Below are 24,317 nucleotides of genomic sequence, written 5' to 3'. Positions count from 1 at the left end.
GCTTTTTTCTCATGCAGTGTTGTTCCTGCCATTTGGAAACATTGCCACTGTGTTCTCTGGGATAGTCCTTTGGTTCTTTAAAATCTCTTTTCAATTTGTTTTACTCGTTTCTTTTTATTATAGACTTTTGGTTTGGATTTGGTTTCTTACTGACTGTTCTTCTCAAGTTTCAGGGTATTAGAGAAAACCAATTTGGCCCTTGTTTTTCTTTCCCCTTCCTCTCCCCCCAGTTCTCAATAGGTGGATGATTATTTATTTTTAAAAATTTCTTTACCATCTAACCCAGAGGTCTCAAACTCGCGGCCCAGAGGCCACATGTGGCCCGCCAGGTACTATTTTGAGGCCCTCGGTATGTTTCTCATAATCACAAAAGTAAAATAAAACAGTTTCTTGATCATATGTTTCCTTAGCTATAAATGACAATATTATTATTATTAAGACTTAGCCAAAAGGAAAGATTTATAAACTATAAAGAGTTTTACCTCACACAAAATTGTCATTTCTTTAATAAGACATTAACTATTTTTTCTGAGGCCCTCCAAGTACCTACAAATCCAAAATGTGGCCCTGCAAAGGGTTTGAGTTTGAGACCACTGATCTAACCTTAGGTGGTTTACATAGAATCAAACATACCTAATGCTTATAACAATACAAAGAGACAGACACAACATAAGGATTAAAATTCATAATAAATCTTCGATCAAGGTGAGTCAGACCCTATAAAAAAGGCAATAACAAAACAATTGTGTTTTTAAGAATTTTCTAAAAAGTCTTTCTGTTGACACATTTCCTTAACGGTCCTTCCGGCAAATTCCATAACTTTACCCCAGCGCAACAAAAGGTCATTACACAAGTTTCTATATATTTCGTATTAACATTGCCCCTCAGCAAAGCTAAATTTTCAGAGCGCAAAGATCTTTTGGGGTGATAAATAGTAATCCTATCCTTGAATTACTCTGGAATTGTACCATACAAAAATCGATGACAAATCATCACAATCTTATATTGCACTCTAAATATCACAGGCAGCAGGTGCAAGTGCAGCTGGTTCCAAGGGTTCCTACGAAACAGATCCTACAGGGTACACAAAAATGACAACTTCTCCTACAGCTGGGTGAACTCCTGCGGTGTACCACAAGGCTCCCCCTTATCCCCCACCCTGTTCAATATCTACCTCGCCTCACTCAGTAACCTCCTTCACAAACTTAAGCTCAAATTCTTCATCTATGCAGATGACATCACAATTGTCATCCCTCTAACCAGTCTATCCCAGGATCTTCTCAACTACATACCGTAACTAGCATACTCAGCCAGATAGAACTCTGGATGCTCTCCTTCAAACTAAAGCTCAACCCAGACAAAACAAAATTCTTTCTAGCCACCCCCAAAGACAAAATCAAAGACACCACAATCCAGGTGAAAGGATTGGTTTTCCCACTCGAACAAACATTAAAAATACTAGGAGTCACGCTTGACAAACATCTATCCCTAGAAAACCACACCGACCTCATTGTCAAGAAAGGCCTTTCAGCACTCTGGAAACTCCGTACCATAAAGAAATATTTCGATGACACTGCATTTCGACTATTAGTTCAATCCTCTATCCTCAGCATACTGGATTATTGCAATATCATTTACCTAAGCTCCACTAAGAAAATCACCAGAAGACTAAAACTGATTCAAAACACAGCTGTCCGCCTCATTTTCGGCCTGAACAAATGGGAACACATCACCCCCTTCTACCACCAACTGCACTGGCTACCCTTCGAATCCCGAGTCCTCTTCAAGTTCGCCTGCATCTGTTACAAGACAGTATTTGGTCTCTCACCAAAATACCTCTCCCCACATTTCAATATGTATTGCACCAACAAGAAATCCCGCAGAATCCAGTTGTTTACCTTCCCCTCCATAAAATCATGCCAGCTCAAAAGATTCATCGACAAAACCTTCGCCTTCCAGGCGGCCAAGCTGAACCCTTGGCTAGCCCAAATGATGCTAGAGGCCCCGACCTACCTAGACTTCAGAAAACTTCTCAAAACACACCTCTTCCGCGAACAAGACCCTTAGTCCTTACTCCCCGCATACACTCCAACCCCCCCACCCCCACCTCCCTCTCCCCCCCCTCTTCTGGTTTCCCACTCCCTCCATTTTATCCTCTAACCCAACTACGATAAACCTGTGCCTCCTTCCGCGCTACCTGCAATTCCGATAAAATTTTTGTAAATCCGGGTTCAGACCGGATCCTAATGTAACGAATGTAAACCGCCTAGAACTCTTTGGGTATGGCGGGATATAAGAACCTAATAATAATAATAATAATAATGTATAATTTGAGAATATTTTGGTGCTCCTGTGATCAGTCTGACTGCAAGAGAAACCAAAAAAACACTGTGGAGTGACGATGTTCCCAAGATGGACTTTATTGAAAATTTCAAAGTTCCAAAAGTACAATTAAGCAATCCACATGAAAATAAAGTAATCCACATAAAAACCTAAAGGACCTAGTCTGCTGAAAGCTTAGGACCCAACACAGTCCACGTTTCGAAAAGATAGTGTTCTTCAAGGGTCCCTGAAAGTCTTATGGTAGTAGATACATACACCTCACTGTAGTGTCCGGGTTTTAGATATGCTTCTCCAATTTTTTGACAATTATTCCACATATCTACTACCATAAGACTTTGAGGGACCCCTGAAGAAGACTATCTTGTCGAAACGCAGACCGTATTGGGTCCTATGCTTTCAGCAGTTTTTATGTGGACTACTTTATTTTCATGTGGATTGCTTAATTGTACTTTTGGAACTTTGAAATGTTCAATAAAGTCCATCTCAGGAACATCATCACTCCACAGTGTTTTTTTGGTTTCTCTTGGACTCTTTTCTCTATGGATATCCTAGGGTCAATTTTTTCTGGTTTTATCAATCTGACTGCAGCATTTTATACCACTTGCAATGCCCTGTACCTCATCTTAATCACTCCAAGATATAGGGCATTACAATAGTCCAGCCTTGATAAAACCATTGCCTGTATTACAGTACGAAAATCAAAAGGCGCCAACATCAGTTTCACCCAATACAGTAAATGTATTTGCGTAAAACATATCTGTACCGTCTTAGCCACTTGATAATTCATTGTAAGACCTGAGTTAAGTCTAACTCCTAAGATTGTCATTGATTCTCTCACTGGAAGGACTTTGTCCATTACCTTTATTTCCTTTGGCCACCTATCTTGGTCTACCTTCCCCATAAGCATCAATTCTGTCTTAACAACATTCATTTTCAAACCTTGCTCTCCCACCCATTCAACAATATATTTCATGCAATTGTTCAAGAACTTTACAAATTCATTTCCCCATACATGTACTGGAAAGAAAAAAATAATATAATCTGAATATAGTCGATAATCAACCTACAGAGATTGAAACAATTGACCTATAGGGGCCATATAGATATTGAATAGTAGCACCAACAGCGCTAAGCCCTGAGGGACTCCACTCTTTACAGCACAAGGCAGTGCAGGCAAATCTCTCTCATGCATATTCATTGTGGATATCCTGAAAACCTGGCCTATCTGTAGATCTCGAGGACCGGAATTGGGCAGCCTTGGGTTAGAGCTACAGCCTTACCACCCTGAGGTTGTGGGTTCAAATCCCTTGCTGCTTCTTGTGACCCTAGGCAAGTCACTTAATCCCCTTATTGCCTCAGGTACACTAGATAGAGTTTGAGCCCACCAGGACAGATAGGGAATTATGATAAAATATCTGAGTGTAAATAAACCACTTAAGATATAAGTGGTATATAAATAAAAAAATAAATACATGCAACACAATACAGGCTGTCGCGGGCCAAATTTTTTATTAAGATACTTAGTTTTAGTAAAAGTATAGATCCTTCCTCACCCCGAGACACCTTCCAGCTATTCACCTGGTTATTTTTACCTCATAGATATTACCATACTTAATCCCAACTTTATTCAAATAGTCATTCTAGGCATAGACAGCAGAATGTTTTTTTAAGGGGGGGTGAAAGCTCCGCCCCCAGACCCCGCCCCCATAATAGTACTAATTGTAATGCCATTTTTTCCATTCATTTTTCATATATATGCATACACAATATAATCTTATTAACAACACATAATGGTTAACCACAGAATTAAACTACACAGAGCATGCTGTATGCTTCTCAACATTCATTCCTACCAGAACACAGATAACCCCTATGCAAATATGGGATCACAAACTAAAAGTACTAATATATACAAATGAAACCCTAAGATGCAAGACTCTGTATGTAATACAACCCCAGAAAAATAGAAACAAATGAATTTCTTCCTGAACAGTGCAAAATATAGACAACAGATGTAAATTCTCAAAACTGACACAATTCAATCACTAAATTGAAAATAAAATCATTTCCCCTACCTTTTGTTGTCTGGTGATTTTGTTTTTCAAACCATCTTTTCCCAGTCTCTGGTTGCACTTCCTTCTGTCTATGCGCTTAGCTGTATATCCAGGGCCACCTTATCCATTTGTTGTTTTTCTCTTCTTCACTTTCTGCCGTACATCCTATCTTTAGCATTAACTTTTAACATTCCACTTTCTTTCATTTATCTGCTTTCTTCTCAAAATCTATCTACTTTTCCATGTCATCCCTTCCTATCTATCCATGTGTACCATCTCCTCCCTCTTTCTTCTCCTCTATTCCCATCTATCCATAAGAAGCATTTCTTATGCTGTGCATCATCTCCTCCCAATGTCTCTCTTTCATCCCTGTGCACCATCTCATCCATCTCCCATGGTCAGACAAACTCTGTCTTCCCCCTTCCCCCCTCAAATGGTCTGGCATCTTTCTGGAGGGTTTTAACGTATTCTCAATTATGACACGTAGATCCTTTTCCTGGGCAGTGACTCCTAATATGGAACACTGCATTATGCAGCTAAAGTTCAGGTTTCTCTTTCCCAAATGCATCTCTTTACACTGAATGAATCGCAGTTCAAGACTTGATTCAATATCCTCAAATTATTCATTGTTTCTTCCACAGTAACTAGCATTTACTGTAATTTACTTTCCAAGAAGTGCCAGAATGGCTATAGTGCTGCTGCTGCTACTGTCTACTTTCTGCCAAAGAAAGTGATTTCAGTCCAAGACAAAGATACAGAAAAACTATAACTTTATGCAACTGCAATGGATTCTGTTCTACAAAGAGCTGTTTCACATTCTCTATATAATGAAGTAGTATAGCTACTGCTATTTGCTTTTTCTTTCTTTATCAGAGATAGCAAAACATCTGATGTTTTTTGGTTGTTCAAACTTATGACATTGAGATTGAAGTTGTCCCAGAATGCAAATATCTAGGCGTTACTGCTTAAATCACAAGTTTACCAGATAGAAATGCAAGGCTCTGTTTGTGATTTATAAACAGCTGTACAGAATAGTGTCCATTTTTATACTTTAATAAAACGATTTAAATATAAAATTATAATTGTTCAAAGCTTGTGCAAATGAGGACAGAGTCCACAGGGATGGGAACAAAGCTCACAGGAACAGAGATGGAGCCTGTGGGGATGAGGCAGAGACAACGCTTGCTGGGACAGGGACAATCTTTGTCCCCCTGTCATTCTCTACCTGGAACAACCTGCCTGACTCAGTACATCAGGCTCCATCTCTGGCAATATTCAAATCCAGGCTGAAAGCCCACTTTTTTGAAGCTGTGTTTTAAAGTCTTAATCCAAACAACTTATAAAGCACCCATATGTTTGTCATTCCCTCTATAGTCTCCTACCCTTTCATCATTCCCCTTGTAATTCCATACCTGAGCAGCATGTATAGATTCACCCTTTTTGTCCTGTCATAAGCTCTTTCGAGCAGGGACTGTCTCTTGCGTGTTTTATTGTACAGCACTGTGCAGCTGGTAACACTATAGAAATAATAAATAGCAGTAGTAATAATACTATTCAGAAGATCATTTTCTTATTGAAACCTTAAGTCTCTTTCAGATTGTAACTTTTGAACAGTACTACAAGCATTATTAACACCCTTCCTGGATAATATTGTATTTTTTATCTTCCCAATTACACTCCTCCCTCAATATTCGTGGGGGTTAGGGGCAGAGCCGCAAATATGGAAAATTCACAAATTACTTTTGGGTCGACTCTGACCCACCCCCACCTGTGTCTCAAACATGATGCGGGGCAGGAGCGATCTTCCTACACTCCTGCCCCGTGCAGAGCAGTCATCGAAAATGGCTGCCATGAGTTCCCGTTGTAGTCTTGTGAGACCACGGGAACTCACAGCAGCCATTTTCGATGAAGGCTCTGCATGGAGCAAGAGTGTAGGAAGATTGCTCCTGCCCTGCATCATCACTAGACCACCAGGTAAGGTTGATTCACTTGGGGGGGGGGGGGTCATGGCACCAAGAACCGCAAATAATCTAAACTGCCGGTGCCGAAACCGCGAATAAGGAAGGAGTGTACATATTTCATATCTTGCAGATGGGTGGCTGCATTCTGCACTGTTTGATTGCAGGTTTATCTTAAATGAGCACATTACTCCAAGTGTATACCAGGGGTGTCAAACTCAATCACATACAGGGCCGAAATCTAAAACACAGGCTAAGTTGCGGGCCAAATTTTTAAATAAAAATTACTTGGTATTAATAAAAGATACTTAGTATTAGTAAAAGTATAGATCCTTCCTTACCCTCAGACCCAGTGGCACGGTCAGGCACTTGTGTGGAGCGCCGTTCCAGCCTAGCTGTTACTCTGGGACTGGGGCCTGCAAACAGATACTGAGGCAGCGTAGTGAGGAGCTTGGAGCACTGTCATAAGGACTGTGGGTGATATACTCTTTTAGGGTTATGCTTCTTTATTATATATTAATGTTATAGATGTGTTTTTCTTAGTCATTTATATTATGATTCATTAAGCTTTAAATATTTGTTTAATTTTGTGTTTTTACATAACTTTTTGGAAAGGTATTTAGAATGATACATGAATGCAATATAATTATATATGTAAGCAACACAATTTATATTCTATGATGAATTTAAGTATTAAGAATGATATTATAATTGGGAAAGTTTATGGGTATATAAAATATAATACATATTCTAGTAGATCTCTTCTTATGGATTATGACACATTAATATGATTTTTTGAATGTTTTAGAGTCTAATAATTAGATTGAAAGATAATATACTTATATGTTTCGTTAGGTTAAAATTTAATATGATTAAATATATGATATTAAATTATTTAGTTCTTGTAGACTAGGTTAGATCAAAATATAATGAGGATAGTAGGTTGATTAGAGGAAATTTTTAGAGTGCTTGGGTGGTATTTAGGGGGTTAATCTAGTTGGTGGTATATTAATGAAATCTAATTTCCCTAGTTGGTGGTATATTAAAGGCATTAGATTCTTATGTTTAATGATGAATGGGTTCAAAATATAGTATAACAGTGATAAGGGGTTGATTTGGGATAATTTATAGGGTCCCAGGTTGGGACTTTAGGGGACTGATCTAAATGAGTGCTTTCAGGCTGCTATATAGTTTTAAGGGGGGATGGGAGTTATGGGGAGGGGTTATAGATGTGTATTAACAATAAAATATATTCATGAGCTAATTATATGAGATCATATGTTTGGATATATGATCTCACATCAGAGTCTTCCTCCTTCAGCGGGCCCCCCTCACAGTTTCGGGCCCTAGGCACGTGCCTACTGGGCCTATTGATTAATCCGGCCCTGGATGTCGAGGCTGATCTCAGGATAACAGTCACATGGAAGACTAGCTTTCTCTCTCTTATACACATTATATTCTAGCTCCATTTATATTCCGCATTTACCTATAGGGTTCAATGCAGATCACAATAAAATAATCCAGCTCAAATTAGATACTGGAACATACAAAGCCAAAAGTATACATAACCACCTACAGTTACAATTTATTAAAACTGCTTAAATAGAAAGTTTTTAAGCATTTCTTAAATATTTCATTGTTTGTTGCCAGTCTAATTTCTATTGGCAAAACATTCCAAATATTTGCAAATTGGTAAGGTATCGTTAGAGAATGGACGCATTGGTATCTAATACTATCTTACCTTTAACTGACCATTGGAATAAAGACTTTTCCCAGACAGAGAAAACGGCAGAATCAATGTGAATGGAAAAGGTGCAGAACCATTAATAATACTGAATATTAACATACATAATTTAAAGTGTTCATTCTTCTATAACAATGTCTTGTTTTGCAAAAAGGAGTACCTCTACAAACCTAATCCAAATACAAAATGTAAAGAAAATATACATATACTGTATTACGTGCACACACAGATATTCTGCATTCCTCAAACACTTCTTTAGAGCTAAGCAATAAAGCAGTTTCAGGAACATTTCTTCTATTTTTTTAAATAATCACTTCCTTTCAGATTAGGTATATTAAAGTAAATGAGTCTCAATATGCTTTATAATCACGGATACCATCAGACAGATACTATACTACTTTGAATTAAAACAAAACAAACATTTTCTGGAAGATAAAATCATTTAAAAAAGCCATCAATCTACAAAAGTAGCTTAAGATCTACTTAACAGGAAGAGTGACAGAAGGAAAAACAGAACCAGAACCATAAATGTTTTACCCTCTTAAGGAGAACACCCACAAAGGAAAATTAGTGAGTCATGTCTTCAGGCAATTACCGTAATTAAGTGTACTACATAACTGCATGCTACTCTACTTTCTGTTTCCAAGATCTAACTTGTAAGATTTAATAAAATTGATTTAGAGAGAGAACCTGCTGGTAAAGTAATTGTTATTAATAACAACCATCATTTAAAATATTAGCATAAAAAGACAATCATCACTTTTTAATCCAGGATCTGGACTAATATATTGGAGTATAAATTTACAGCAGACTAAGGGAAAAATAAGAGGTGCATTTTACAGTCTGAATAAATAAAAGTAATCCAGCTAAATAAATAATAATAATACAAAAGTTAGACCCACAAATATAAATAAAACCAACATTTTATTCCATATGAACATTAAAAAGCAAAACGAATAATATCAAAATTAGGTAAGAATCACAAAAATATTAAAACAGCAAAAACGTTGAACTATCCAAAAGCAGCTTGTCACAATTTACAAGGTCTTTATCTGCCGTCATATATTCTTACTTGGTTCCATGCGAGAAAAGATCTTCTTAAGAAACATATCTTAATTGCATCCACTAAAAGATCAGTAGTTAAAGTTTGTGATTTATCTATATATATAAAATCGGATGTATGTATGTATGTGCCGCGATCATGCAAAAACGGCTTGACCGATTTGAACGAAACTTGGTATGCAGATCCCTCACTACCCGGGATGATATGTTCTGGGGGTCTCGCGACCCACCTGCACACGTGGGCGGAGCTACAAACAGATAATCGGATTTCACCCATTCATGTCAATGGAAAAAATGTAAAGAGCTGCCAACACAAAAACGGCTTGCCCAATTTGAACAAAACTTGGTATGCAGATCCCTCACTACCTGGGGTGATATGTTCTGGGGGTCTTGCGGCCCACCTGCACACGTTGGCCGAGCTACAAGCAGAAAATCGGATTTCACCCATTCATGTCAATGGAAAAAATGTAAAAAGATGCCATTCTCACAGTAATTCAAAAACGGCTTGACCGATTTGAACGAAACTTGGTATGCCAATCCCTCACTACCTGGTGTGATATGTTCTGGGGGTCTTGCGGCCCACCTGCACACGTTGGCCGAGCTACAAGCAGAAAATCGGATTTCACCCATTCATGTCAATGGAAAAAATGTAAAAAGATGCCATTCTCACAGTAATTCAAAAACGGCTTGACCGATTTGAACGAAACTTGGTATGCAGATCCCTCACTACCTGGGGTGATATGTTCTGGGGGTCTCGCGGCCCACCTGCACACATGGGCGGAGCTACAAACATAAAATCTGATTTCACCCATTCATGTCAATGGAAAAAATGGAAAAAGCTGCCATTCTCACAGTAATTCAAAAACGGCTTGACCGATTTGAACGAAACTTGGTATGCAGATCCCTCACTACCTGGGGTGATATGTTCTGGGGGTCTCGCGGCCCACCTGCACACGTTGGCGGCGCTACAAACAGAAAATCAGATTTCACCCATTCATGTCAATGGAAAAAAAGTAGACAGCTGCCATTCTCACAGTACTTCAAAAACGGCTTGACCGATTTGAACGAAACTTGGTATGCAGATTAGAGAATGACACGGTGACGGTTTACCCGCGGCCACCGCATTTAAGCCGCGGGTCACCGCCGAAAACGGGGAAGAAAACTAGCAGTCGCTGCGGTGACGGGGACAAGGCCATTCACCAACCGCGGAAACGGTGAACAGGTTTGTCCCCGCGGGCCAATGTACCCCCTTCTAGGAACCGCTATTTACCGCCCGACGCCCGATTCACCCCCCCAGCAGGACCGCTCGCACCCCCACCCCGAACGACCGCTCGCACGCGCTCCCACCCGCACCCGCGATCGGAGCAAGAGGGAGCCCAAGCCCTCTTGCCCGGCCGACTCCCCGACGTCCGAAACACCCCCCCCCCGGCAGGACCACTCGCACCCCCACCCCGAAGGACCGCCGACTTCCCGACAATATCGGGCCAGAAGGGAGCCCAAACCCTCCTGGCCACGGCGACCCCCTAACCCCACCCCGCACTACATTACGGGCAGGAGGGATCCCAGGCCCTCCTGCCCTCGACGCAAACCCCCCTTCCCCCCCAACGACCGCCCCCCCAAGAACCTCCGACCGCCCCCCCAGCCGACCCGCGACCCCCCTGGCGACCCCCCCACCCCCCTTCCCCGTACCTTTGGTAGTTGGCCGGACAGACGGGGCGGTGACGGGGACCAATTTTTTCACCGTGTCATTCTCTAATGCAGATCCCTCACTACCTGGGGTGATATGTTCTGGGGGTCTCGCGGCCCACCTGCACACGTGGGAAGGGTGGGTTCACCCAATAATGTATATGTTCTTGCTCCTGGAGGTGAAACTAAAAATGTTTATAATCAAGTTTTGTGTTAGTTGTATTGTATTCATTTTGTCAAATATTTCACATTATAATTTGAATATTGTACTTTTTATAAAGTAAAAAAATATTTTCATTCACCACTATAAAGTATCTTTATTTGAATCCATTTACAGTGTTATTGCTATAATTAAATACCCGTGCAACGCCGGGCCATCAGCTAGTATCTAAATATAATGCACAGGCAATTGCATTTGAATTTTGACGTCATCATCCAGACTGCCAATTTTAAAGACAATAGCAATTGTTTTCCACCTTCCAAACAGATATCAAGCAAAACTCAGCCAGCCTTAAAGAACAGATATCCCAGAGATACCAAGTTACGCGCATTTTCACAACCCAAACAGCTCTCTTCACCCGAATTTAAAGCGCGTGGATTGCTCTGCCCACGGTCTGGCATCTCTTCCTCTTTCTTCCATTCTCCCGAGTCTCACCGTCCGCGTCCCGACTTCTCTCCCTCATTCTCAAACGCCCCATCCCCGCGTCCAACCTACAAACCTGTCTCTGAAGTTTCCAACACCACCCAAAACTTTGCTTCTCCAGAGTCCCGCTCCCTCCGCCTCAACTTCTTTCCATCTGCCGCGTCCCGCCCTGCCGGAAACAGGAAGTTGTGGCAGAGGGAGCGAAACGTAGCCGCTGGAAAGCTTCGGGGCTGGCCTGGTACCTGGCAACCTGTGTGAATTGCTGCCAGTGACCTCATAGATGCAGGAGGGAGGGAGGGAGGGAGGAAAAAAATACCAGACCGGGGGGGGGGATGTGGGAGGAGATGCCAAAGTGGAGGAAGGGGACGGGGGTGGTGGAATAGGCAGAGTCCGGAGGGGGGTTTAAGGCGGGGTGTTCGGTTTGGGTTTGACGGGAAAGAGGGGAAATGCTGAGTCGAGAGGGTGGGTTGGAGATGAGGTTGGATTGGGCTGGGTTCTGGTTTGAGAGGAGGTGGAAGATGCCAGATCAGGGGGAAATTGGGTTAACAGTGTGGAAAATTTCCATGTTTATTCGTTTTTGATATACCGCTCATTAGTGGACTATTTGAGCAGTTTACAGTGTTACAAAATGTAAGCATAAAAGATAGTGGGTGGGAGGTGGTTTGAGAAAGAAGGAAAGATGCTAGACAGGAGTTGGGTTTGAGGGACAGAATAGATTATGGGTAGGGGAGGAGGGTTTGGGTTTAAGAGAAGAGGGGAGATGCCAGACCAGGGGAGTAATTGGGTTTAGCACAGAGAGAGAGAGAGTCCAAACGGAGAGGGGAGGTGTTGAGAGGTAAGGAGAGATGCCAGACTGAGAGGGAGGAGTTGAATTGGATTTAAGAGAGATACTAGTTGGGGGTTGAGCTGGATTCATTAGATTTTAGAGAGCCAGATGGGTAAGGAGAGATTTTAGAGAGAAGGAAAAATTCCAACTGAAGGGATTAGGTTAGGTTGGATATGAGAGAGAGAGAGATGACAGACCGGGGGGGGGGTTGAATTGGGTTTAAGAAAGACAGAGAAATACCAGTTGAGTTTCAGGGAGACATCCTGGGGAGGGCGATTGGGTTTGAGAGATAAGGAGAGATGCTAGACCAGGGATTTGTGTTGTTGGGTTTGAGAGAGAGGTCAGCTGGGGTTGTATTTAAGAGAGTAGCAGAGATGTTAGACCAGGGGAGGGGGCATTGAGAGAGAGGGGGAGATGCCATACCAGGAGCAGTTTGTTTTGGGTTTCAGAGAGAGGGAAAGATGTTGGACTGGGGGATGGGTAATGTGACCATTTATTTTTTTTCATCAGACGGAACATCTATTAATATTCAGCCCCGCCCCAATTTCTTCCATTCATTTTTCATGTACTCACAATATCTTATTAATTCATAATGGTAAGCATAAAATTTTTAAAAAACACAAAGAACACTGTACACAGAGAAAATGTTAATTATCATTTACGAGTTTCGGGTTTTTTTCAAAGATGTCAAGGCAGATTACTTTAAAATATGCAATGTCAGTAACTATAGAAAAATAGACAAATATAGTGCAAAATATAGACAGCAAATATAAATTCTCAAAACGGACACATTTTGATCACTAAATTTAAAATAAAATAATTTTTCCTACCTTTGTTGTCGTGATTTCATGAGTCTGGTTGCATTTCCTTCTGACTGTGCATCCAATCTTTCTTTCGCATCCAACATTTCTATCACAATCCAGCCCCATCCCCTTTGGGTCCAGGTCTCTCTCTCTTTTCCCTCTGTTACCCTCCCCAGATCCAGTTCTCATTTGTACCTTTGTTCCAGGTCTCCCTCTCTCTCCCTCCTCTGTTATGATCTTAAATCTCCCTGTTCTTCCCCAGGGTCTATCCCCCTCTGTCTGAACCTCCCATAGTCCTGTATCTGCCTCCTGTCTTTCCCCTTTGGTCCAGGCCTTTCTCTCTCTAGTCTTTCTAATCTGCTTACAATGCCGCCCCCCCCCCCCCTTCTCTGCTTCTTTCTCGCCTTCCTCCCTCCCAGCAGATTTTAGCATATCTCTCTTCTCCTTTTCTCCCCTCAGATCTGGTATCTGTCTCCTTCCTCTTTTCCTCCTCCCAGGTTTGGTATCTGTCTCCTCCCTTTCCCTCCTGCTCAGGCATCTTTCTCTCTGCTCCCTTCCTCCTGTTCTTCCCTGTTCTTCCTTCTCAATTTATTTTCTGCCTCTGTCTAAATTCTTTCTCACTTTTCAGTCCTCAATTTCCCTCTTTCATTGTGTCTACCTATAGCTTGCCACCTCTTTCCCTCACCCCTTTCAGTATCTATCCTCTTCCTTCAATCCAGCATGTGCTCTTTTTTCTTTCTCCTCCCCACTTCCTTTCAGCATCTGCTCCCCCTCTCCCTCCACTTCCATTCAGTGTCTGTCCCTCCTCTTCCCCACTTCCATTCAATGTTTGTCCCTCCTCTCCCCCACACTTCCATTCAGCGTCTGTCCCTCTCCATTCAGTGTCTGTCCCCCCTCTCTCTACCTCTTCCATCTACTGTTCACCCTCTGTCTCGCCCCTTCCATTCTCTGCCCTTTCCATCCAGTGTCCCCTTCCTCTCTCTCTTCCATATGGTATCTTCCCTCTTTCTATGTTCCTTCCATAAACTGTCTCCTTTGTACATGATTCATTTCAGCTTTACCCCCTCTCCATTTTTCTGTCTCCCTATGCTCTGGAATCTCTCTCTTCTCCTTTCCTTCCTTCCCACTCCACCCCATGGTCTGGCATCTCTATCTCCTTCCCTCCCCCATGCCCTGGCATCTCTTTCCCTCCATGCTCTGGCATTTGTTTCCTGTCTCTCCCACCCCCATGCCCTGGCATATTTCTCCTCTCCTTCCAACTCCCCCTCCCCCTCCATTATCTGGCATCTCTCCTTCCTTTTTCTCCCTCCCTCCTTCCTTCCTTTCCCATGGTCTGGCATCTGTCTCCTCCCCCCCCCATGTCCTGGCATCCCTCCCTCCCCCTCCATGGTCTGGTATCTCCTTTCCTTCCCTCCCATGGACTTGGCATCTCTTGTTCCTCTCCCTTTTCCTTCTCCCTCCTTCTGTGTCAGCATGCCCCCCTATCTACCTATTACTCCAATATCCAGAACCTCCTTTTTCTTCTTATTGCATCCACCCCGTGTCCAGCATCTCCCACCTGTCATTCTACTCATTTTTCCTTCACCCTACAACCTCCATGTCCAGCATCTTCCTGTGTTCCTTTTTTCCTTCCTTATCTGATTTAACAGCTTTCTCCCGTTTCCTGAACCAGCCAACCCACCATCTTCCCAAATCCCATTCCAGTACGTCCCCTCTTTCCCCAACTTAATAGGCCTGAATGGTATAGAAGGCCTTCAGAGTGTTCCAGTAATGCTGCGATCCAGGCAGCTCACTTAGCTGCCATCAGCCCTACCTTCGGCTGCACCGGTAATGCTAAACTGGACAGTAAAAGCAAAGAGAGATGCCACGGGACTTTTCCACTTGCCTGCATCGCTCTAAATTCTGCCGCTCTCGATCCTGCCCCTCAAAAACAGGAAGTCACTTCAGAGGGGGGCGGGATCGAAAGCGGCAGAACTTAGAGCGATGCAGGCAAGTGGAAAAGTTCTGCGGCGTCTCTCTTTGCTTTTATCGTCCAGTTTAGCATTACCGGCGCAGCCAAAGGCAGGGCTAATGGCAGCTAAGTGAGCTGCCTGGATCGCGGGGCCCCCTTGCCATCCCCTAATGCCGGCCCTGAGAATACGGAGGGTGATTCCAGACCTGTCGGGCCCCCCCTGACCATTTCGGCGCTATAGGGAGGAAAGGAGGGAGGCAGGCTTTAGCGCGGGAAGGGAAGTGATCGCCAGTCCCTTGTCCCCTCGCACAGCTTCGGGATGCTGTCCCTGAAAATGGGACATTTCGGCATCCTGAAGCGGTGGGTCGGGACAACGGGAATGTCGGTCCCATAACGGGATGTATGGTCACCTTAGGGATGGGGTTAGGGTTGAGAGAGAAGGAGAAATGCTAAATTTAGGGGGATGGATTGAGTTGGGTTGGGTTTGAGAGAGAGGGAAGGAGAGATGCCAAACTGGGGGGGGTAAGGTTGGGTGGGTTTGAGAGAGAAGGAGAGATGCCAGACCAGGGGTTGGGTGGGGTGGAGTGGGCTTGGCTTGGATTTGAGAAATATGGCGAGCTATCAGTTAAGGGAGGGTTGGATTTGTGAGAGAGAGATGTTGGACTGGGGGATGGGTTGGGTTTGATAGATGAGAGATTTCAGACCCAGAAGAGTGGGCTGGGCTAGTTTGGAGACAGGGAGAGATGCCATACTGGGGATGGGGAAGATTGAGTTGGGTTTTAGAGAAAGGAAGTGGGGGAAGGGGGTTGGATTGGGTTTGAGAAAGATAGCTATCAATTGGGGAGAGGGGAGATTTGGTTTGAAAGTGACAAATAGATACAAGTGATGGTGGTGGTGGTCAGTTGTTGAGTGGCTGCTTCCTCTGGTTTACCTGACACTGCACATTGGGGTTGGGGTTGGATTTGTCCAGGAGCTGCCTGGAGGAAGGGCACAGGACCCATCCTTGGAAATCCCTAAGCAGATATTTCCTGTCTGACCTGCAGTTTGTGATAGGCCTCACCTGTGTCCTGTAAAGAACATCACAAGTCTGCAAAGAACCTCCTAGACTCCTACATTTGCACTCAAGTTTATACACACATGTACTCTGTACAATCCCCCACTGTCATTGAATCTGGAATGCAAGGTCTTTCTCTGCCCTATAGCTTTATTTTACTGCTATGGTTTTGAAAAATAATTTTCCCTTTTAACCACTTTGAATATTATTTCATAAAACATTTTTTGTGTGAGGCATGTTCTACATATGGAGATGGCTTTTATAAAAATTTGTGGATGTATATGCATGTGTAGTAAGTACATGTGCCAAGATGAACATGTGACCTTTGAAGAGGTCTGTATGTACTCTCTGGGTCTGCATTTGGGTGCATTCTGTTGTATTTCTATGTATTTTATTTAATAACACAAGCATATACCAGAACTAAAGTACATGCACATAGTTTGCAGTTTCATTGAATCAGGTGTAACTTTGAGAGCATTTATGCACTACTGGTAATTACTGCAGCAGCCTCTTGTATAGAGGCAGCTAAACACATAACATATCTTTATAAAATAGAAGTGTGGTTTTTTTTAATTTTTATTAGTACTCTGTTATAAAATTACTTCTGCATATATTACTTTGGCAACACAGGCCAATAAAGTTATGTGAATCTGTAAAGCAGTGATTCCTAAACCTGATCCCGGAGGCACCCCAGCCAGTCAGGTTTTCAGGATATCCACAATGAATATTCATGACAAAGATTTACATTCAGTGGAGACCAATTTTTCTATTTGCAGTATTAATTTTTCCATTAGCACATGAGCCCCTACCACCACCTATTTTGTAGGTAGTGAAAGCTCTCATCCTAGCCATACACTAATCAGTTAGCACATGGCAATGTACATAGCTGCGCTAACCGTTTAGCACAGAACATGCCCACTCTCTGCCCCAGACTTGCCTCCAGCAATAAAAATAGATTTTATATTTTAGCGTGTGGGTAGCATGTGCCAATCCCCAAAATTATCATGGGAATCCTGAGCACACACCATGGAAAAGCATTTTTTGCTATAATACTGCAGCTTAGTAAAAGGGTCCCCCTTAGTTTGTTCTAAGGTTTTTTCCTCATTTTTGCGATGATGGTCAATCATTAATTTGCTGTCATTGAAATCTTTCCAGGCAGTGAAATTCCCTTTGATTGGACCAGTGTAAGAATTTCCCAAGAATATTATAGCATAAGAGCTTTTTAGGCATCATGGTTGCCTTTCTAGTTAGGAGAAAACCCTTACGTAGCAAAGCCAAAACACACAAAAGTAGAAGTAGTCCAAGAACTTTCCTGCACACTAGTGTAGAATATAAAACACTATTTTATCTTTTGACACTTTGCCAATAGAATGTTTTATATTCTATACTTGTGTGCAGGAAAGATCTTGGCCCGCCTCTACCTTTGTGTGCCAATTTTTCATCCTTGCTTGTAAAAAGCAGCTGAATCACGTGAAAGGAGGTTATAAGAACCAAGTCCTCCACTTTAAGGGAATTTTTTGACTTACTCAGTTGATTAAGGGGAAGTACATTAGGAGGATTTTCATCTGTTGGTTAAGAGAGAGGGAAGGAAATGGGTGTAGGTTGTTAAATTTCATTTCAATCTGGCTGTTTATTTAGAAACTTGAATAAAAATGTTTTAAACTAAAAAGATAAAAGGCAACTGAATTCAGTTTTAATACTTTTTGTGTTTCTTATCCTTTCTAATTTTCAGAACAGGTTTGTCAAAAGGGAAGTTCTCCCTGGGTGTGAGTTGTTTGCTTCCTACATTATGTAATATTAAGATGACCTGTCTGTCAAGTATCACCGGAGATGTTGGTGGAAGGTCTCCAGACTGAGGAAATGGTGCTTATGTACACATCATCCTTCTCCACTGAGACACTGGGAAATTTCACTACAAGAAGGAATGGACCTAGTTCTTTGGAACAATAGGAGCACAAGACATGGATTATGACTTCTAGGTTACTTGTTTAAGAGTGTCATATGATTAACTTTATACCACTTTAAGAAATGCTATGGAAGATTTCAAGTTAAACTGTTTCCCATCTGGGCAAATAGGTCATAGGACCTATTACAAAACTTCATTTGCAAACATGCTCATGAAGTAAACCCAAAGTATAAAATTAATAGAAATTAAAACTTAGAGCCATGAAGCATTTCCCTTAGATCAGGGGTGCCCAACATGTCGATTGCAAAGGCAGCATGAGTCAATTGCGGAGAGACTGTGCAATATAAAAACATTGTCGCCCGGGATCTCTCCCTCCTGCTCCCCGACAGCTCCAATCATCCCCCACCACCGCAACTCCAGGCAAGGAAGGGCCAGGCGTGTGCAACGATTGCACGCCACCAGCCCACATGCCTTCCACCCGACATCAATTCTGACATTGGAGAGAAGGTCCGGGCCAGCCAATCACTGCTTGGCTGGCCCAGAACCTTCTCTCCAACATCAGAATTGACATTGGGGGGGGGGGGAGGAGGGGAAGGCTTGTGGGTTGGTGGCATGCAATCGTTGCACATGCCTGGCCCTTCCTTGCCTAGAGTTGCAGCGGTGGGAAAGCTTGTGGGGAAGGCTTATGGGCCAGTGGTGTGCAATCGCTACAAGCAACTGACTCTTCCTTGCCTGGAGTTGTGGCGGCATTGGGAGATGATTGAATGGAGCTGTTGGGTGGCATTGGTGCGGATTGGCTTTGGGGGAGGGAGGAAGGGGGTGTGACAAATGCTGGAAGGCAGGGAGGGGGCACGAACTCAGGACACGGAAGGGAGGTGGAATGGGAGCACTAATGGAACATAGGAAGAAGGGAGGGAATTATAAGGGACAATTGTTGGGCCTCAGTGTGTGAGTGAGAAGGAATGAGATGGTGCACATAGGGAAAGGAAGAGGAAAATTGGGTAGAGAGAGAGAGGAGTAAGGTAGAGATTCATGGGGAATGGAAGGATGAGAGGGCGAAATGTTGGATATGGTGGTGGAGAGGGAACAGGGATAGATTGAAGGGAATGCAAGGGGGAGGAATGTTGGGCATAATGATGGAAAGAGAGATGTGGCATGGTGTTGGAGAGGGGTGAAGAAGGAGAAATGGGCATGAGGCTGGTGGGCAGTGGTGAAAAATGCTGCACATGATCTGGGGGATGAGAAAGGAAGAAAAGTTGGACTCCTGGAGGGACAGAAAGAGATGTTGGTTGGAGAATGGAACGAGGTCTGGAGGAGAGGAAGCATGCAGGAGGCAGAAAGTAAGAAAGAAATATTGGATGCACAGTCAGAAGGAAGTGCATCCAGAGACTCATGAAATCACCAGCCAACAAAATAGGAAAAATGATTTTATTTTCAATTTAGTTATCAAAATGTGTCAGTTTTGAGAATTTATATCTGCTGTCTATATTTTGCACTATATTTGTCTACTTTTCTATAGTTGTTACTGAGATGAGATTGTATATTTTAAAGTCATGCCCATGGTTTTGTGCACTGAATCAGTTAGGAAGAGGGAGCTGGCTCGAGATAACGCCGCATCGATTGCACCGTGGACCTGCGGTTGAAGAACACTGTTTTGGGCCTGATGCACATGCTGGCCCTGTGGACCGGCAGGAAATTTCTGTGGACCGGCACTGGTCCATGGACCGGTGGTTGAAGAACACTGATGTAAACTCAGCCAATAAGCAAGAGCAGCAAATATACTGGGAAAAGGTGGAGGAGAAACTTGGTGAAAAGATCAACATTCTGGAAGTGATGAACAGGCATGACTACATGCCACAGATGCTAACACAGGGGTAGACAATGTGTTTTATTTGGGAGTCATCATTGACTCTACACTTTCCTTCAACGACCACCTCAACTCCTTAGTAAAAAAATGTTTCTTCAGCCTTCACATGCTGAGAAAAGTGAGATCCTGTTTCCATCAAAAACACTTTGCCGTCCTTGTCCAATCCACCATCCTTTCCAGACTGGACTAATGCAACTCTATCTACCTTAGCCTAACAAAGAAAAACCTTCAAAGACTCCAGCGGATTCAGAATACCGCTGCTAAGCTTATCTTCGCAAAAAGCAAATTTGACCACGTCTCACCGCTTTTATCCAAGCTCCACTGGCTTCCGATTATCTCCAGAGTCCACTTCAAATGTGCCTGCCTCACTTTCAAGATCCTACAATGTATTCTCCCTCCCTTCATTCCTCTTTCTTGGAACTCCTCTAACCCCAATTCTGCCAGATCCACCCAAAAACTGAAACTTTCCTTTCCCTCTCTAAAAGGCGTTTCACTTGTAGGAAAACTAGGTTCTTCCCTCCCTTTCAGAATCACTCAGCTCTGGAACAACCTTACCTCCCCTCTTAGGAATCTGAGCTCCAACTCTTCCGTAAACATCTGAAAACCTGGTTATTCTCAAAAATGTAACTCCTCCTCCCTCTCTGGTTATTCTAGTCTTCTAAATTTTCTCTTCATTTTGCCTCTTCCCTCCACTGGAGTTCCTTTCTACCCTAACTTTTGTTAACCGTGTTGAGCTTTACGAATGTAGAGATGATGCGGTATACAAACCTAAGGTTTAGATTAGATTTATTTTATATTTATGCAGTTTACAATTATTACCAACCAATATAAGCTTGTACAGAAAAATGCTAAGGATACAAACTATCAAAAATGAAATTATACATAATAAAGAAAAAGAAATAACGCAATAATGTATATCAAGTTCATAATAGGGGAAAGACAAAAACAGAAAACTGAGAAAAAATAAGTCTGTCAGAAATTAATGAACAATAATGAAAAAAAAAAAGCACAGACACAAATCTTAAACGTAACTTGAAGCTCCCAAAGCCCTCTTGCTATTAATAAAGTTGACTGTGGAGGTTTGAAAGAAATATACTTCATGGAACAGTATTTCACTATATATTTTGCATGGAAATTGGGCAGTACTTTTGAAAGATGTTTAGAGCTGAACATCCTTGACTTGTACAAAAACTTCTACCACGTTACAGATTCAAATGCCACAATGAGAATAACCAAGGGCACGATGGCTCTCTAGCTAAAGCTGCTCACTGTGGACCTTTACCAACTTGTAGGAAGTTTTTGTACAGTAGTTATTTTTATTTATTCAATTTTCTATACCGTTCTCCCAGGGGAGCTCAGAACGGTTTACATTCATTTATCCCTATCTGTCCTAGTTAGCCTTAGTTTTCTGTACTTGTATAATGTATACAGGTTATGTGTAGCCAACTGGAATGGACAGAACACCACCTGCCTGAGAGAATGTGGTATTTTAAGTTAGTAAAGTTTTGCTTAAAATGCATCATTCCTTAAAGAAAGTCATGAATGAAGAAGATAGTTCTAGTAATGACAACTGTCTACTGAACAGTGATTTTCCTTTTTGACATATCCATCTCTGAACTTTAAACTTTAGGATCTTATGTACTATATCATAAGAACATAAGAATAGCCTTACTGGGTCAGACCAATGGTACATCAAGCCCAGTAGCCTGTTCTCACGGTGGCCAATCCAAGTCACTAGTACCTGGCCAAAACCCAAGGAGTAGCAATATTCCATGCTACTGATCCAGGGCAAGCAGTAGCTTCCCCCATGTCTTTCTTAATAACAGATTATGGACCTTTTCTCCAGGAAACTGTCCAAACCTTTCTTAAAACCAGCTACGCTATCTGCTTTTGCCATAACCTCTGGCAACGCGCTTCAGAGCTTAACTAGTCTCTGAGTGAAAAAATATTGGTTTTAAAAGTAGTTCCCTATAACTTCATCAAATGTCCCATAGTCTGTAATTTTTGACGGAGTGAAAAATCATTCCACTTGTATCCATTCTACTCTACTCAGGATTTTGCAGACTCCAATCATATCTCCCATCTCTTTTCAAAGCTGAAGAGCCCTAACCGTTTTAGTCTTTCCTCACACGAGAGGAGTTCCATCCCCTTTATCATCTTGGTCGCTTTTCTTTGAACCTTTTCTAGTGCCGCTATATCTTTCTTGAGATAAGGAGACCAGAATTTAACGCAATACTCCAGATGAGATCGCACCATGGAGCGATACAGGGGCATTATAACAATCTTAAGAACATAAGAACATAAGCAATGCCTCTGCTGGGTCAGACCACAGGTCCATCCCGCCCAGCAGTCCGCTCCCGCGGCGGCCCAATAGGTCATGACCTGTCTGAATCACCCCTTGGTTTCTCATCGAAGTCCTATTTTCCCATCAAATTCCTGTCCCTTTGTCCCCGCACCCCTTTCAGTACCCTACGATCCCTTTGTCCCTCAGGAATCCGTCCAATCCCTTTTTGAATCCCTGTACTGTATTCTGCCTGATCACTTCCTCCGGGAGCGCATTCCATGTGTCCACGACCCTTTGGGTGAAGAAAAACTTCCTTGCATTTGTCTTGAACCTATCCCCCTTCAGTTTCTCCGAGTGCCCCCTCGTACCTGTTGTCCCTCTCAGTCTGAAGAACCTGTCCCTATCCACCCTCTCTATGCCTCTCAGGATCTTGAAGGTCTCTATCATATCTCCCTTGAGCCTCCTCTTTTCCAGAGAGAAGAGACCCAGCTTATCCAGCCTCTCGGCGTATGGGCAGTTTTCCAGCCCTCTTACCAGCTTCATTGCTCTCCTTTGGACTCTCTCAAGTACCGCCATGTCCTTTTTGAGGTGCGGCGACCAATACTGAACGCAGTATTCCAGATGCAGGCGCACCATCGCCCGATATAGTGGCATGATGACTTCCCGCGTCCTGGTCGTGATACCCTTCTTTATGATGCCCAGCATCCTGTTGGCTTTTTTCGACACTGCTGCGCACTGTGCAGATGGCTGCAATGGTGCATCCACTAGCACACCCAAGTCTCTCTCAAGTCCGCTGTCTCCCAGCAGTGCCCCCCCCCCCCATTTTGTAGTTGAACAACGGGTTCTTATTTCCTATATGCATGACCTTGCATTTGCCATTTGTTTGCCCAGTCTTCCAGCTTGTCCAGGTCCCTTTGCAGGTCCTCACACTCTTCCCTGGTCCTAACTCTCGTTAATCATCCCTTTTTTAAATAATTCCTAGCATCCTGTTTGCTTTTTTGGCGCTGCCACACATTGGCCAAAAGGTTTCATTGTATTGTCTACAATGACACCCAGATCCTTTTCTTGGGAGCTAACTCCCAAGGTGGACCCTAGCATCTGGTAACTGTGATTTGGGGTTTTCTTCCCAATGTGCATCACTTTGCATTTGTCCACATTAAATTTCATCTACCACTTGGACAACCAGTCTTTCAATTTCCTAAGGTCTACCTACAATTTTTTACAATCCGCATGCATTTTAACAACTTTGAACAGTTTAGTGTCATCTGCAAATTTAATCACCTCACTTATCATTCCAATTTCCAGATCATTTATAAATAATTTAAATAGCACTGGTCCCAGTACAGACCCCTGCGGCACTCCACTGTTTACTCTCCTCCACTGAGAAAAATTACCATTTAACCCTACCCTCTGTTTTCTATCTGATAACCAATTCCTAATCTACAACTGAACTTTGCCACCTATCCCATGACTTTCATTTTCTCAGGAGCCTCTTGTGAGGAACTTTATCAAAAACTTTCTGAAAATCTAGATGCACTACATCAACTGGCTCACCTTTATCCACATGTGTATTCACATCTTCAAAGAAGTCAAGTAAATTGGTGAGGCAAGATCTCCTTCGGGTGAACCCAAGCTGACTCTGTCTTATTAAATCATGTTTGTCTACATGTTCCACCATTTTGTATACCACTTCCCACAACAGTATTACTGTTTCACAAACCCTCTTGACTTTATTTGCTCCTCCTGTTACAAAGCCTTCAATGTTCCAGCTACTTTTAGTACAGCTTGAGTCTCATCTTAAGATCTTTACCCTAGACAAAAAAAATACTTTTGAAAGCTAATGATATTTTTATTTTTGAATCTTTTTTCTTACATTGTAATCTGGAGGAATATCAGGCTCATAATCAAAATACATAGACATCTAAAAAGCATGCTAAATTGGCACAAGATGGGCATGGTGGAGGCGTGTTATGGGTGGGCTCTGGGCGGCCTCAAGGGTGGGTCAGACATGAACATCTTCAGTAATCAAAAATTTAATTTTGCAAGATATCCTTGACGGAACTTGCACATTTGGAACTAGAAGGGTCTAAGTGCCACAAATGTGCCCAAACTGACCATATGACCACTGCATGTATC

The 24,317-nt window shown here is 42.6% G+C and overlaps 1 protein-coding gene across 6 annotated transcripts in view; it reads right to left on the bottom strand.

Annotated features, from left to right (window-relative positions):
- SYTL4 (synaptotagmin like 4) overlaps nucleotides 1–11,774 on the bottom strand; it is a 91,795-nt gene extending 80,021 nt beyond the window's left edge. For 4 of the 6 annotated variants that reach the window (XM_033944758.1, XM_033944763.1, XM_033944762.1 and 1 more), the window contains exon 1: nucleotides 11,567–11,774. The gene's annotated coding sequence lies outside the window, so the exon portion shown is untranslated. Of the gene's footprint in view, nucleotides 1–5,809; nucleotides 5,915–11,566 lie in introns of all 6 variants that reach the window. The other 2 variants (XM_033944759.1, XM_033944761.1) reach the window with 1 other exon arrangement.
- Nucleotides 11,775–24,317: the final 12,543 nt, after the last annotated feature.

Source organism: Geotrypetes seraphini, chromosome 5 (genome assembly GCF_902459505.1).
Source record: "Geotrypetes seraphini chromosome 5, aGeoSer1.1, whole genome shotgun sequence".
NCBI lineage: Eukaryota > Metazoa > Chordata > Amphibia > Gymnophiona > Dermophiidae > Geotrypetes > Geotrypetes seraphini.
Note: the sequence above shows the minus strand (reverse complement) of the source record. Positions and strands in the feature narration are given on the sequence as shown.